The sequence below is a fragment of the Halichoerus grypus genome, chromosome 5, assembly GCF_964656455.1.
Source record: "Halichoerus grypus chromosome 5, mHalGry1.hap1.1, whole genome shotgun sequence".
Lineage (NCBI taxonomy): Eukaryota > Metazoa > Chordata > Mammalia > Carnivora > Phocidae > Halichoerus > Halichoerus grypus.
In genome coordinates this window covers 32,764,997-32,781,499 of record NC_135716.1, presented here as the reverse complement: position 1 = coordinate 32,781,499, position 16,503 = coordinate 32,764,997, and the positions used below count along the sequence as shown (strand labels likewise).

General features: G+C 34.9%; 1 protein-coding gene across 2 annotated transcripts in view; it reads right to left on the bottom strand.

The window, feature by feature from the left end:
* LRP12 (LDL receptor related protein 12) overlaps nt 1-16,503 on the bottom strand; it is a 71,077-nt gene that overhangs the window by 39,789 nt on the left and 14,785 nt on the right. The gene's annotated exons all lie outside the window — the stretch shown is intronic.

Sequence of the window (16,503 nt, the reverse complement as noted above, 5' to 3'; positions counted from 1 at the left end):
CACCTTTAAAAGAAAAACAACTACATAGAGCTACTTTATAATATTCAGAAACTAAAGTCTTGTAATAACCTTCAAAACAATAAAATGAAGCCCTAAATTATAGTAGTAGCAGGGATAATAAAACATTTTGAAAATCACAACAATGCAGTGAAATATATATGAAGATCAAATACATAGACCTGATTAATATCAGAAAAAAATTTGTTTCAAATGAGAATTCGGAACGATTATTAGAAAAGAGGGAATCTCATACTTTTTTTTTTTAGAGGGAGAAAGAGTGCGTGTGTGAGCAGGGGGTGGGGCAGAGGGAGAGGGAGGGAGAGTGTCAAGTAGGCTCCTCACTTAGCACAGAGCCCGGGGCGGGGTTTGATCTCACAACCCTGAGATCATGACCTGAGCAGAAATCAAGAGTCAGATGCTTAACCAACTGAGCCACGAAGGCGCCCTGAGAATCACATACTTCTTAAAAACAGCATTCCACTAAGAGCGTGCTCAATCATTCCACAATGTGGCTACTGCTTAAGGGTTGTACATGTTGGTACTTAAAACAAATAATAATGTCTTGCATGTCTTCTAAGTCTTTCAACCTCTTCTCATCAACAACTCTAATAGTCTTAAGAGTAGGGACAGAATTATACTCTGTTTTTGTATCCGCCAATTTCCTATACCTCTTACCACAAAGTTGGGCACATGGAAGCATGAAAATAACTGAAATAAGTTACTAAGGGTCACCTCAAACTTCCATTTGAAGTGCTGAGGATATTTACTCCTTCAATTAATGTGAACAATGTCCCTTCAGGTATTCTTTCTTTTTTTGTACAAACCGCTCATCTTTACTTGTAAAGTTGTCTCCCTCCAATCATGAGGTAGGTTTGGCATTACAACAGCTCAGGAATCCAGCTGGCAGAGAAAGAATTCTTGCAGTGGGGCGGGCGGGGGGGGGGCGGGGGGGGGAAGCTAGGTGGGAGAAGCTTAGAGGGCTATGGCAGGATTCTCTTTGATGGTTGAAAGAGTAGAGACAATAGCAAGCATAGTAAGTAACTGTCTTCTACAGCCATCACACTTCCATGATTGCTTGATTACTGTACAGCACCCTTCTCCCCAATGCACTAGGCTCTAGGAAGGCAGAATCTGTGTTTATTTGGCTCAGCCTTGCATGCACAATTCCTAGAACAGAGCAGGTGCTCGAAGAGCTAATGAATGAATAAATGAGGGAGGTCATGATGATGACGTCATCATGCCAATTAAGCACCTGACACAGTGCGTGGCACATAGCACTGAACAGGTATTCACTTTTTTAACTGTGTAAAATATGTTATTACCAAAGAAGAAAATAATAGCCATAAAACAACCTTTTAGTTCAACCACAGCGATAGCCTTCAAAATGAAAATAAATGTTTCCCTCCATTAAAAATGATAGTGGAAATGGTGACATAGGTGTGTAAGCTGTATTTAGTCCATAAATAAACCTGATTATTGTTATTTAAGTATTGTGCATTAATACTACAGAAGCCACGATTTATTTTTCCCAACAATGTTAAATGCTACAGACAAAGAATTGAAACTAGAAACCCCCACCTATTTGCTTAACACATACAACTTATAAAAACTGGTAGCATAAATAAAATGATGTAAAAACTGATTCAATAAAACAACTAACAAGATTTGCCACAGGGCAGTATAAACTGCCAAAAGTTTTGCTACTCAACAAGCAGATCAGCAGTACTGGTATCATCAGGACGCCATGCCAGATTATTGAATCAGAATGTACATTTTAATGAGATGCTTCCCCTACTCCCAGAGATTTGTATGCACATTAACATTTGAGTAACATTGGCTTACACCTTCTACTTGTATATTAGATACAACCACAAATTACGGCTGTGTAATCTGTGACCCTAAGATTTCCAACATCCTTAAGGTAGCATATTAAATTATCTTCATGAATGTTTTAATATTAAATACATTTCATATATTGATTTTTTTAAAAAATTCAGTAGATAGACTAAGGATAGGCAGAAGAAAAAGAGTAACATAATGTAGTATTTAAGACTAAACTCTGGACTGGATTGCCAGGATTCTAATACCAGCTCCCCCACTTAACTTGTTATGCAATTTAGGTCAAGTTCCCTAACCTCTTTGTGGCTTAATTTCATCTCTAAAATGGAGACTATCTATCTTATAGTGCTTAGTAAAATTCTCTAAAATAAAAAAAAAAGAATTTAATCTAAATCTCCATCAGCATGCAAATGAATAAACTAATATAGTCTTATAATAAAATATTCAATAAACTGAATTAATTCTATATGTACTAACTTGGAAAGATTTGCACATTAAGTTACATGTTTCAGAGTAACATTAAAATATGATCTGATTAGGAATAAGATCTAATTTTAACTTTAAAATGCTGTATGCATAGTTAAATGCATATTTTTATATAAGCACATGACATATATATATAACTTGCATATATATATATAAGAGCCTAAGGGTATATGCAAATTGTGGAAGAAAACCTATGGAACTGGAATTTGAGAGGAAGACCTGGTTTCTACACTTCAGCATTGACTGAATTTGTTACAACAGGTGTGGACTTCTTCAAAAATTTTATTAACATTACCAAAAAAAAAAAAAAAAAAATAGTTGAGAAGATAGTTCATTTCCCACCATTCTTTCCCCCCCATCATTCTAAATAAACAGTAGTCTGATATAGTGTGAAACAGTATAAAATATTGTAATTTCATAAATGTAATGTTAAGTATTTTAAAAACTGATAAACAATACCTAAAAACATAAAACATGATACTGCTAGTTCCCCATACATTTACTCCACCTTAAAAAAATCCCATTTAGAAGTTAAAAAATCAATAATTTCTGTTAACATCAAACAACTATCCCCTTTCTTATAATAAGCACCACATGAAGTTAAGTGAATTACTTTAATTTATGTATACTACCATTCTAAAAAGTATTTTTACAAAGATGACAGTTATATAACACAATTATTCAATATTATAAGAAGACTGCTCCCCCAGATCAAATTACATTCTCCCTAACGCCCCTTTTCCAGCCCCCAAGAGAAGAAAACCCCACACATATGAGGATGTACACATACCATCTCCTTACTACAACTATAGTGTTCAAATGCAGCCATGCTAGATATTCTCGCAGCAGTCCCCTTTGGAGTAACATGTACTGGAAAAACACAGTCTGATAAAACATTACTTCTATAACTATACATTAGTAGCTAATTAATTAATGGATCAGCAAATTAATTAGAACTTCTAAAAAAACAGTTTTCAAGTAAGAAACAGTTTTATTATCACCTAAATCAGGAAATAATGTATTATGACTTAAATTTTTTTAGTCCCACTAACCAAATACAAAGGTGATCTCCCCCATTTAATATTTTTCTTTCCAAAATGCAAGATGGTTTTCAGTTTTTGACTGCAATCAAATGAGAGAGAAAGAATCTTCTAAAAGAGATACTGTTTTAGAAAAGAGCCACATAGGATGGTGAGTTTGAGCACTGGGACCAGACTCCCTGGAATCATCTCTTACTCTACTATTTATTTACTCATGAACCTTAATTAAACTATTTCTCCTAAGATATGGTTTACTCACCTGAATAATCAGGATGTCATCATTAAGAGAATGCCTAAATTTATGGTCTGCATCCCTATTACTTTGTAACATTCTCTGTATTTATTCTTTTTCTTTAAGAACTGAAGTTCTTAAATAGTTAATAAATACAACTAATATTTGATAAATATGTGCCAGCCAAAACCTAAGTGGTTTACAAGGCTTCCCTCAGCTCATCCTTATAACAACAGTTCATTTTAGAGACAAGAAAACCAAAACTTCTAGCAATTTAATAATTTTTTTCAAAAAGTTAGTAATTGGATGAATTGAAAATTCAAATCCACAGACATTAAGAAGTCTGTGCTCCTTGTTTTTTAAAAAGAATTCAGAATTAATATATTTCTTGTTTACAAAAGAAATAGTACTTACTTTTCAGAATTAAAGCCCACCTGCCACAGCGATTACAGTTTGTAAGTGGGAAAGTCATTGGTTTAAAAGTTAACGAGCAGCATTTACAAGTAACTTATGTACTCAGCATCCTACAATCTCATTTTCTATGTGCTGTGAGAACAGTTATCAAACATAAATACATATCTACACACAAAAGCAAACATCATTCTTATTTTGCTATTATACTAAAGGGAAAAGTCCAAAATCCTAATAGGGCTTACCAGACTCTCCATACACCAGTTCTTCCTAACGACTTCAAAAGCTTCATCTCTCGTGATCCACCTTTCTACTCTATTTCTTCTTTCCAGAAACACTGGATTTCTCTTACAAGTGTGTCAGCTGTCTTTCTTGTCTTTAGACTTTCCTTTAATATTATTTCTTTAGAGAGGTATCTCCTGATTTCCCCATACTAGGTTAGATTGTTCTGTTATAGGCTCCTATAGTATCCAATACTGTAGCTTTTTGAAAATTTATCACACTTGTGTTATCTGTGTAATGTCTGTATTTCCCACCAGATCTTAATGTTGGCAGCAGGGTTTGGCGGGGTGGTGTGATGTGGTCATGGGACATAGCTTGGGTTTGTTTTGCTGACAAGTGACTAGCACAGAACATAACACATAATAGGAGATACTTAGTCCATATCTGCTCAAATAAGTGAATGGTAGTTCGGTACATAAGTAATAGGCATAGTCCAACCAAAGAGTTTACAATCTATTGAGAAAATAATGAAAAATACATGAAATAGAAACAAACATACAAAAACAAAGTAAAATTAGCAAGCTTATTATTCAGATGGGGAGCCTTAGAGACTTTTCTACTAAAAATAGGAATGGAAGACAGGGGTACCCACTATAGTTATTACTATTAGCTAATGCAATTAGACCAATTATAAACATAAGAATTGGAAAAAAGGAGGTAAAACCACATCTATCTGCAGATGATATAATTGTATATCTATTTGGAAAACCGAAAACAGTCAACAGAATACTTTAAGCAATACGAAAAATTAGTAAAGTCGCAGGATATAAAATATGGCATACAGAAGTCAAAAGCCTTTGTAAATACAAACAAGAGTCAGTCAGAAGATACTCATTTTAGTAGCAAAAAGTGATATTTAAAAACTCTCACACAGAACTCCTGCTGTTGTTCCTGACAGAGTAATTGGTAATGGATCAGTAATTCTGCTATGAACAACTTAAAAAGTTGGAAAAAAACATGTGAAAAAAATTCAGACACTGGACAACAGGCAGTATAAGACTATGGTTTCTGAGAAAAGGGAAGCAAATTAAGATGAGCCCTACTATTGCACTAGCTTTCTCCTGGAGATTTTCTGAACGCTGGTACATTTCAGGAGAATCTAAGTTCATTGTTCTCGTATCCAGACCAAATTTTTCTAAATTGTGCAAAGGGTATAAGACAACTTGTTGGACCCTTATAGAAGTTAATAAGCATTTGTCTCCAACATTTCTACTAGCTTGATTATCAATCAGAAAAGGAAATAGTTTCTCTAACCTTGTTCTTACCAAATCCATATAACTTACAGATTTATTTCTTCTCCTATATGTTCTTCTATATTCTCCTATATTGTATTCTCTATTTATAATCTTCCTAGGGCACTATCAGTAGTTGCTGGTTTATGAAATTCTCATCCTTCTCACTCCCTGGTTTGGAAAATCACTCCTGTTTCCTGTTTCCACTCTTGTTTCCACTCTTCTGACCTTTCTTTCCTTCTCTCATTCCTTGGAATTATTTTAGTATCTAAATCAGAACTCTTCAAGTTGTTTAGAATGCCTCAGTGAACTCCCATAATCTTTGCACCTGTGTCCTTCAAGAAGATTTTCAAAAATGGCTACTCTCATCCTTTTGGTTTGAAGGGCTTCTTATGTTGATAGAGGAGACGTAAACATTACCAGTATTAATATCTGCCCAAGCAATAGCTCTATATACCTTTCTGTTAATTCTTTATCCTACAAATAAATGTTTCAAAGACCATTTTATTTTTCTTGGTATTTTTGCTCAATCCTGAGTTTTCTCTATATTAGTAATATTTATAATCTATTGTTGGTTAAATATCCTTTCTGTCTTGGGAATATGTTCATTAGTCTGAAGTCATTGAGCAACCACTTAATTTCTTTAGATTTCTTCACCATTCATTCCTTTTGGGATTGTTTGGAATTTTAATAACCAGAAATTATTTTTGAGATCTTAATACCCTCCCTAGACTATCTTTCTTTCCAGATTTTCATGTTGTGAAGTCATATTAATATTTTTCTAAATTACTTTTGAATCTTTAGGTGTTAAAGCTCTGATTGTTCCCAATCTTTTTTTTTTTTAAAGTAAACTCTACTGCTAATGTGGGACTCAAATTCATGACTCCAAGATCAAGAGTCACATGTTCTACCAACTGAGCCAGCCAGGCACCCCTCTTTCTTTTTTTAATTAAAAAAAAAAAAAAAGGCCATTACAACATAGTTACTTCTTTTGGTCTGGTCAAAGTAAAATAGTACACTATTTTAAACTGAACTATGTGAATTCGTATGTTAACCCCAACCTCAATGTGACAAGGGGAATAATTATAGTTAAAAGAAGTCATAAAGTGGGGACCTAATCTAATAAGACTAATTTCCTTAAGAGATATAAGGAATCTCTCTCTCCATCTGTGCAGATAAGAGGTCATGTGAGGACATGATGAAAAAGACACTGAAAGCCAGGAAGAGAAATCTCATCGGAAACCAACACTGATGGCACCTTGATCTTAGACTTCTAGCCTCTAGAACTGTGAGAAAATAAATTCGTGTTGTTTAAGCCCCCCAGTCTGGGCTGTTTTGTTATGGTAGCCCAAGCAGACTAATACACATACTTTTCCCAAATGTTTGCTAGACCAAGATACCTTCAAAGTGTATGAAAAATTCAGTACATTCTTCTCCAGAGAGGCTCTGTAGTGTCTTAACAAATACCTATAATGAGATGTTTCGTGGAAAAAAAGGTTAAGAAACTCCTGGGAGACTGGGATATTTTCCTGCTTTCTTTAATTACTTGTATTTTGAAAGTATTATTTCAATCTTTTTAATTGCAGCCATTCTTTATGGATTTAATAGTCTTATACGAACTGGCCCGAACCTACCTGCCCCTTAAAATAAGAGTAATAATCATTTATAGCATTACTTTTTAGAAAAATGTATTTTCTAATTTTCAAACCACATTCTTAACAGACATTTGGGACTTTGATGTTTCTGTATGTTTAGACTTCCTGTAGTATGTTAGTAAGGTTTTATGTTTGAAGCATCTTCAAATAAGGGTATAATAACAATGAACTATTAGACAAAGTACAAATACCAAACAAACACAAGTTCTCAGTATTCAGAGAATGAATCAATCCCTTAAAGAACATGCAAGATAGTTATGAATCCTACTGTGGAGAATCTCAGTGACACTGTTCATAACAAATGGAAATAATTTTCTTTATTCTAAAATAGCTTGAACCACTGATGTAGGACCTCACAAAATATACTAGAAAGGAACCCTAAAGACTATATTGAGTTCAAAGGCTCCTACCTGTGACTCCTGTGGTTCATAAGAGTCAATATGAAAATTTGAAGGGATTCAGAACTCCAGGAAAAAAGATTATACACCTATACTTCATATACTATAAAATTCACTGTTTTAAAGTGGTTTTTAGTATGTTCAAAAGTTGTGCAACCATTACCATTATCACACGCCTGACTGTTCTCCTTACCCCAAAAAAGAAGCTTGTATCTATTAGCAGTTACTCCTCTTTCTGTCCTCCTCTAGCCCCTAACAACAACTAGTTTCTGGCTCTATCTCTATGGGTTTGCTTATTATGGACACTTAATATAAATGGGGTCATACAATATGTGATCTTATGTGTCTGGCTTCTTTCACTTAACGTTTTCATGGTTCATCCATATTGTACCATGTATCAATACTGCACTCCATTTTATGGTCAAGTAGTATTCCACTGTAGGGATAAACCATATTTTGCTTATCTACTCATCAGCTGACAAACATTTGGGTTGTTTCCACTTTTTGTGAATAATGCAGCTATAAATATTTGTGTACAAGTTTTTGTGGGGACATATGTTTTCAGTTCTCAAGTATATACACAGAATGGAATTGCTTGGTCTTTTGGTAACCCTACATTTACCTTTATGAGGAAATGCCAAATTGTTTTCCAAATGGCTGTACATTCCCACCAGCAATGTGTAAGAGTTCCAGTATCTTTATATATTCACCAGCACTTGTTATAGTCTTTTTATCTTAGGTATCCTTATGGGAATGACATGGTATCACTGTGGTTTTGATTTGCATTTCCTTAATTTAGAGTAATGATGCTGAAGTTCTTTTCGTGTGTTTACTGTTTTTGTATATTCTTTGGAGAAATGTCTATTTCATAATTGACTGGATTTGTCTTTTGTTTTTGTTGAGTTGTAAGAATTCTTTATATATTGTGCATATTAACTTCCTATCAGATATATGATTTGCAAATATTTTCTCCCATTCTGTAGACTTTTCCCTTTCTTGATAGTGTCCTTTGAAGTACAGTGTTTTGTTTTTTTTTATTTGAACCAGTCCAATTCACCTATTTCTAATTTTGTTGCTTGTGCCTTGCTGTCATAGCTAAGCATCCATTTTCTAATCCAAGGTCACAAAGATTTACTCCTATGTTTTGTTCTAAGAGTTTTATAGTTTAAGCACTTATATTTGATCTTTGGTCCATTTGGAGTTAAGTGTTGTATGCAGTTGAGGAAGGGGTCAAATTCCACTCTTTTGCATATGGTTAACCAGTTGTCTCATCACAATTTGATGAAAAGACTACTCTTTTCCCCTACTGAATTACCCTGGCACTCTTGCTGAAAATCAACTGACTATAAATGTAAGCTTTTATATCTGGACTCTCAATTCTATTTCACCGATGTCTATTCCTATACCAAGTATCATGCTGTCTTCATCAGGAAACTTTGCAGTAAGTTTTGAAATCAGGAAACATGATTCCTCCAAATTTGTTCTTCATTAAGATTGTTTTTGTTATTCTGGATTCCTTGAATTTCTATATGAATTTTAGGATCAGCGTCAATTCCTTCAAAGAGAATTGAGATTTTGATAGGGATTGTGTTAAATCTATAGATGAACTTGGGGAGTATTAATGCTAATTCTTAACAAATATTATGTCAAATACATAAATATGGGATGTCTTTCCATTTTAATCTTTAATTTCTAGCCACAATATTTTGTAGTTTCAGAGTTTAAGATTTGCACTGTTAAATTTATTAAATATTTTATTATTTTTCATGCTATTTTTTTAAGATTTTATTTTTAAGTAATCTCTACACCTAACATGGGGCTCGAACTCAAATCCTGAGATCAAGAGTTGCATGCTCTACCAACTGAGATAGCCAGGTGCCTCTCATTCTATTGTTAATGGAATTATTTTTTTTTTAAAGATTTTATTTATTTGACAGAGAGAGACACAGCGAGAGAAGGAACACAAGCAGGGGGAGTGGGGAGAGGGAGAAGCAGGCTTCCCGCGGAGCAGGGAGCCCGATGCAGGGCTCGATCCCAGGAGCCTGGGACCATGACCTGAGCTGAAGGCAGACGCTTAATGACTGAGCCACCCAGGCGCCCCCGGAATTATTTTCTTAACTTGATTTTCAGTTGTTCATTGTTAGTATATAGTAATACATTTTTTTCCTTGTATCCTGCAACCTTGCTGAACTTGTTTATTAGCTCTAATAGGCTTTTTGTGAAATCCTTAGAACTTTTTTATGTACAAGTATGTCAAATCTATAAACTAAGATAGTTTTAATTCTCTTCTTCCAATTAAGATGCCTTTTTTCCTTGCCTAACTGCCCTGCCTAGAACCTCTACTACAATGCTGATTAAAGAAGTGAGAGTGGACACCCTTGTCTTGCTCTTGGTCATAGAGAGAAAGCTCTCAGTCTTTCACCATTAAGTATGTTAGCTGTGTATTTTTCATAGATGCCCTTTATTAAGCTGAGGAAGTTTCCTTCTATTCCTAGCTTATTGAGTGCTTTTATTATGAAATGGTGTTGGCTATTGTCAAATGTCTTCCTTTGTCTATTGAGATTTCCCTGTGGTTTTTGTCCCTTATTCCATCAATATGGTGTATTACACTGATTGATTTTCCTGTGTTGAACCTCACATTCCTGGGAAGGATTCCCATCTGGTCATAGTTTATAATCCTACTTACATATTGCTGGATTTGGTTTGCTAGTATTTGGTAGAGGACTTCTGCATCTATATAAATAAGGGAAATTAGTAGTTTTCTTTCTCTCATATTTGGGTAATACTGGCCTCATAGAATGAGTTGGGATGAATCTATACACATGTGCACACACACTGGGTGCTACTATGTATTTCATTCTCATTTAAGGAAACACCAATATATTGTTTTTGCCTCTAACTTTTTCTTGGTTTATTAAATTTCATAGCTTATTACTCAACAGTCGGTAATTAGCTTGTTGATTACATTATAACATTTCTGAAAAGTGACTAGTGGCCTGCTTTACTCAGTGTACCAGGCACAGTACCCAAACAGATAAATCCACATGGTAAGCTTAGTACAACAGAAAAGTGAAACAGACAAATAAAGGTAGTTCTTTCTTTCTTGTTTCTCAACAGGCAAAATCTTCTGCAGTGCAGGAACCTGTGACTGGGGTTGCAAAGGGATACTAAGAGAGAAACATGCTGGAAACCTCTGATGTCAACTCTATTTTAATAGCTGATGGAACTGAAGTACAGAGAGAAAGGAAAGGCAGTTATTTTTTTTTTAAAAATTGGCTTTGTTGAGGTTTAATTTACATGCAAAAAGTTCATTAATTCCAAGTATACGGTTTGATGAGTTCTAACAAATGCACAGTTCTGCAGCCACCACTACAATCAAGACACACATTTCCATCACCCAAACAAGCTCTCTGGGCCCCTTTGCAGTCAACTCCCTTTCCACACTCCTAAAGTCAGACAACTACTGATCATAGACAGTCAACATTTATAAAGCCTCATGCACTGTACTAAACTTGTGAGGTATTATTATTTTTTTTGTGAGGTATTATTTTAATCTTCTTTCTAAGAATAGATACTGTTATCCCCACATTATAGATGAGGAAACTGACTCAGATTAAGTAAAATGTGCAAGATTCTTTAGCTAGTTAAGTGGGAGGGATACGCTCAAATCAAGATCTACCTAAGTACAACATTGAAAATTGAGTTTTCACTTAAGAACAATAAGTATCTTGGCTTCCCTTGAAAACATGTATTCATGCATGCAACCCCCCTGAGCTCATCTCTTTTAGGAGAAAGACACATTTTTTTCTTAGGTGACCAAGTGCCCCATGACTTTCTATTGTCATTTTGACACTGATATCCCACCCTCTTAGTTCATTTGTGTTACTTTCTTGGTCTTTGTTAGAATTTGAATTTGTGACCTCTGGTGTATTTTGTGAGTCCAAGTTACAGGTAGAAAAATGTATGGAAGGATACAAAATTAACTGTTACCACTGTTACCCTGCCCCCTTACCCCCATCTCCAAGACAGAAAGGAGGACAGAAATGATGATTAGCTTTTGTTCCTGATACATTACTTTGTTTGACTTATTACAGTATATATTACTCTTGCAAGTTAATTCACGTGGATTGAGTATTAAGTACTGGAATACTACCTTCTAACAAAAATTAACACAACATAAAACTACATAGCTACTCAGTTTCAAGTTTTTCTTTATAACGTTATAATTAAGAAATGATAAAATAATACCTTTTTTCTTAATATTATTGACAAAATGGTATAAGAACTATCATTTAATATAAATACTAAAGCATATATATTACCCTCTCCTATAGCAACAGGTCACTTTCAAAAACGTTCTTATACATGAGATTCAATAGTGAGAAGAGTAATGTATGGCCGCAGCTTTCCTATTCTTGCTGACTCACAGATAACACTATGTTATTTACCCACAGACCAAAGCAAACAAATAGAAACAGTGTTGGCAATGATAATAACAACAAAGATAAATGATTTTTAATGTGTCAGACTGTAGGAAAATAGCCCTTTAGAGGTAGAAATATAAAAAAGGAGAATTTAAAAATTAGTAACCACTTAAGATCTTTAAAGTGTATTTTTGACAACGCTTAAAAGAAATTACTAAATTGTTAAAATCATAGTATCTTTTATAAATTTAAGTTTTTCTTGATATTAACTCCATGTTTTCTTTTTCTTTTTTTTTTTGCATCATTTTTGTCTTTTTCTTACCTTTATTATTTATGCAAGATGAGACAGTAAGTACTTCACTTCTACTTCTGGTAATATCGAAGACCAGAGAACATGACATTATGAATGGTTCTTCATTGAGCAGGAAGATAATTCTCAAGTTTATCAGAGGCTCCATCATAGGAGTCGAGGACACAGTGTCTAAAATCACTCTGGATCCTGGAGTCATTCATTAGCCCCCCTCTTTCCCTTCCCTTCAGATCTTTCCTCTCTTCTGGTTCCTTTGTCTCCTCTTGATGACATATGTATTCAGGTCTCCCTTATTCATAAAAGAAAACCTTTTTCTTGTTGTGCACATCCCCATTTCTTATCTTAGTCTTTCCTTTCTCAGCCAAAACTTTTGAAAGAAGAATTTACACTCACTAATGGAGCTTCCTTACCTATCGTTTGCTCAAGCCCTTCCTCAATCTAGTTTTTACCCCAGCACACTTCTGAAACTCAAGCAAGGATTACCAATGACCCACCTATCACACACTTTATCCTCAGAAATGTGAACTCTGAATCCAGTTTTCTGGTAGTTGGAGAAAGTCACATACCTATGAGGAACTGTGTCACTATAAACTCATGGTTTCAACTCATCTGGATACTCAAAGTTGGGAGCATAATCTTTTAATAATGCCTTATCTCTACCTTCAATTCCCTCAAAAACTACATGAGTCTGTCATTATTCCTTTTTAAGCCTCCAAACAACTTCCTCAAACAGTACTCTCAGTAAATCACCTCCCTTGCCAACCATTCAGGTCTTTTGGCATATTATCCTCTCTCTTTCTAGAGACTCCTTGTTTTCAGCATATGTGTTTAAAGGTTTAAGTCCTTCATGTTGATAAATCTCAAATTTCTACCTGATACTCACCACCTCCCCAACATTCACTGAGCACTCACTTTATGCCAGTCACTGTGGTTGGTGTTTTTTATACACTATTACTAATCCTTGCAGTATCCTCGTAAAATAGATACTATCCCCATTTCACATGCAGAGAAACTGAGAATTAAAGAGGCTAAGAGAATTGCACAAGGCTACACAACTAGTAAATGGCATTGCCAGGATGTAGGCAGATTTGTCTAGCTCAAAGCCCATACTCCTGAAATAATGACAGCAGCAACAACTAATATGAGAAGTACTATTTGTCAGATGATGGTCTAAGCCATTTTCATGCTTCAGTACATTTAATCTTCATAATCACCCTATAAAGGAGCTGCTATTATTATTTCCATGCTAAAAATTGTCTTTTAACTTCCTATTGAATAGGAGGAATTCAGTATTACCTTAATATTACCTAGGTATTTCAGACTCATGTCCGAAACTGAATTCCTTTTATCTACCCTCAGTCTGCTCCTCTTCCTATACTCTTTACCTTGGTGAATGACACCAGCATCTTCCAGTTGTCCACATAAAAACCTGGAAGTCATTCCATATCTCTTCTTTACCATCCCCTTCTTCTGCTCATGCACTATATATTAAGTTTCTTGATTCTTCCCAATCTTGCTATTTCCTTCCTTCATGTTACTGATATTTCTTTCCTGTTTTACTGCATTAAATAATAAGCTCCACAAGGACAGAAACATAGAAGAGTGCTTAATCCACAGCAGATATTTGATAAATACAATTGACTCTTGAACAACACAGGTTGCAGTTCAAGGTTCCTGAACTGCACCAGGTGCACCTATACATGGATGGGGGGGGGGGGGGGTGATAAATACAGTACAGTACTTTATCTGTATTTTCTCTTCCTTATGATTTTCTTAATAACATTTTCTTTTCTCCAGCTTACTGGATTGTAAGAATATAGTACATGATACATATAACATGTAAAATATGTTAATCAATTATGTTATCAATAAGGCTTCCAGTCAACAATAGGCTATTAGTGGTTAATATTTTGGGGAGTCAAAGGTTATATATGAATTTTTGGCTGTGCATGGGGGAGGGCCGGCATCCCTAACCTCTTTATTATTCAAGGGTCAACTGTATTTGCTGAATGTATAAATAAATGACTTAGCTTGCAGCTTCCTACTTTTGGGCTCACAGCTCTCTGATCCATTCTTCACAATGCTACTAGAGACCTTTTTTAAAGGAATATCTGATATTAATCTTCAACTTATAAAACTGTACCTGGTTCACCTTCTTATATGTAGTAAGAGCCTCTAGGGCCCACTGTAATCTGGCTCTTCTCTATCTCTTGACCCTTAACTTTTACTACTCCTTGTCTGCTTTTACCTCATACATATATATTCTGGTTTTGACATACTGCCAAAGTACAGTTTCTGAAACTGTGATATTTTTGAACATGATGTTCTCTCTCCCTGAAACAGGACAGTGCACCAATACCAGTTACTCGCCTAACTCCTTCAACTCAGGAAACAGATCTCTATCAATCGCAGGATGAGTTAAAAATCCTTCCTGATGTTCCCACAGTATGTCATGTCAGTACTGAGTTATGAGCACATTACCACCAGTGTCCTTATCATCTTGTTTTGGGTTAACTGTGCATCTTCCACATCAAATTTTGAATGTCTTAAGAGCAAAGAAAATCTTCCCATCTCTCTTTCTTCTCTCCTTCTTTTTCTCATTTTCACTCTTTAGACAGCTATTCCTTATCACTGCCCTTCAATATGTAAAATATTTGGTAAATGACTGTTCAAAGCTCATGAGCAGCTTCAGTCTTCAGATTGAAAGGGACTCTACTCTGCATTAGCTTTAGTAACTTGTTGGTGGGCGGAGGGGGGGGGTTGGGGGAGACACCAAACCAAAGGCTTGATGCTTTTACGTTTTTGATCATCAGTGACTCCCGGGTTCTTAAAAGCTTATAGCTCAACAATCTAATGAATATGTTTAAAGAATTCTTTTTACTTTGAGCAAATGGCTAGCTCTTTACTTAACTCTACAAAAGCTCATCTCATAACTTATTCTTTCACAGAATCTTAATATAGTGCCTTGCCGTTTATTCTGTCAACGTGGCACTTCCCTATAGAAGTATCATACATGAAGTTGAGGATTATCCTTTTCACATAACTATAAAAAATTATGCAGCATACACATACCTATCTCTAATATATTGGTATGTTTCTCCAAGTGAACAAAGAGAAAAAATATTTATCTACCTATATGTATTAGTGGCCATACTATGGACTTTCACAAATTTTAACTTACTTATTCATCAGAACAAATATTTGAGGTATTACCTCTAGTTTACAAAGGAAGACAATAAATTTTAGAAAGAATAAATAACTCGCTTAAGGTGATACAGTTATGAAGTTGTACCCAAACCAAGGCCTGTCTTATTATAAAGATTATGCATTTAACTCCCCCACTATATTTTCCAAAATATAAATGGGTCATATTTTGGATAATAATTTGTTTTAATTTTAAAACAATCCCAGGGGTAATTGATATTCCCATTTTATGGCCCAGGAAGTTGAGCCTCAGTGTTTAAGTGACAGGACTAAAATCTCATAGCTACTAAGGAGCAGAATGATGTATGGAATGCCAGTCTCTTCTCCCACTAAGACCAGAAGATGTAGATTCATCCTTGATAGATATTCCTCTGTTAATGATGTTTAAATACAGTGGAACAGGAAAAGACCAAGGACGTGCATACATTGACAAGGACTCTAAGAGATGAGGGAATTCTAAAAAGATAAGTCAGTAATAGTTAAAAGCAACAGAGAAGGCAATACTAAATTCTACTATAGCTAGCATACAATGCTAAGTATATCAGCTTTGATATCAGAATCCTGAGTTTGACTTTTCTACCTTTGCTACTTATTTTCTTTTGTATGTTTGTGTGGAGTATGTTAAAATACATGCCACATATCATTTCACCTCTATATGCATCTTCAGTATGCATCTCTAAAAATATAGACAGATATTCGCTCACCCAACTTCAATGCTATTACTTTAACAAAATTAATAATTCTTGGTATCATTTCATCTAGCCAGGCCGTAATCAGATTTTCCTGATTGTTTCACAAATGTCTTTTTACAGTTGAAGCAGGACCCAAAGCCTCACTGTTTCATTTGGTGTGTTTAAGTCTCTCTTAATCTAGAGTGATACTCTCTTATTTTCCGCAGCAGACTGGTTTCAGAAACTAGATCAGTTGTCCTTTAAGAGGCTGCTGTTCTGTGGTGTCACTTCCTTTTGGTGTCACTTAACTTTGCTCATC